Here is a 981-nt window from a genome sequence, read left to right as displayed (position 1 = left end):
TGTGTGCGTGCGTGCGTGCGTGCGTGTGTGTGTGTGTGTGTGTGTAGGGTGACCCATGTAGTGTTACAAGCCAATAACTAAAATATAAAATAAAATAAAAATATTTGTCCTATCAAAAAGTTGTTCAGAGAGTTGAGAAAGTTTCATATATTTGAAAGGCCTTTCTAACTATGTAAACAAAAATTCATCCCCCGTTTCCCCTTGAAGAGGGACGAGAGATAATTTCAAAGTTTCAAATGGGACCTCCTGTAAAATATATATTTCTACGGGGATTCTACGGGGAAAAACAAGTAAACTTTGTCTGAAACATTTCTTTGGAAAATGCTCCTATCAAAAGTTATGGACATTTAAACTTTTAGCCATTTTATTTTATATGATTCAACTTGAAATTCATCCATTGACTTAAAGTTGTGTTCACGATACAATTAAAACGAAAATGATTTTAATGTTAATCAAAACAAACACATATTTATCGGAATTATATTTAAATATACACATTTATCGGGAAACATTTATACATATAAATACAGATCTATTATGTATTTAGTTAGTTTTGAGCTGGTTTTCATGTTATGAAATTCGAAAATCTCATTTTGAATGGAACATGGAAATTAATATGTTGTTAATTCTGGAAGAATGTGAGAAAAATTATCGACGTGCAGCGCAATTAGAATGTTATAATAATAAAAAATCGCATATGACATTTCTTCGTTTAGAAAATCATTTGCATGGTCAGTTAAATACAATTAAAAGACAAAAAGCAAATTCAGCAGTTAATTATGATAATAATATCAACATTCTCGCAGCAGTTGAAGTAAATCCACATGTCAGTCAATGCGAATTAGCAAACACGTCTGGAGTTGGATGATCTTCAATACAGCGGATTTTGAAAAAAACAAAAATTTCATCGTTTGATTTAGAAACTTTTGAAAACTAATTGCGAACGTGTAATATTTTACGAGTGGATGCGTGATACCATAA

This window comes from Atta cephalotes, assembly GCF_000143395.1.
Source record: "Atta cephalotes unplaced genomic scaffold scaffold00023, whole genome shotgun sequence".
NCBI classification, from domain to species: Eukaryota; Metazoa; Arthropoda; class Insecta; order Hymenoptera; family Formicidae; genus Atta; species Atta cephalotes.
This window is presented reverse-complemented; position numbering follows the sequence as displayed.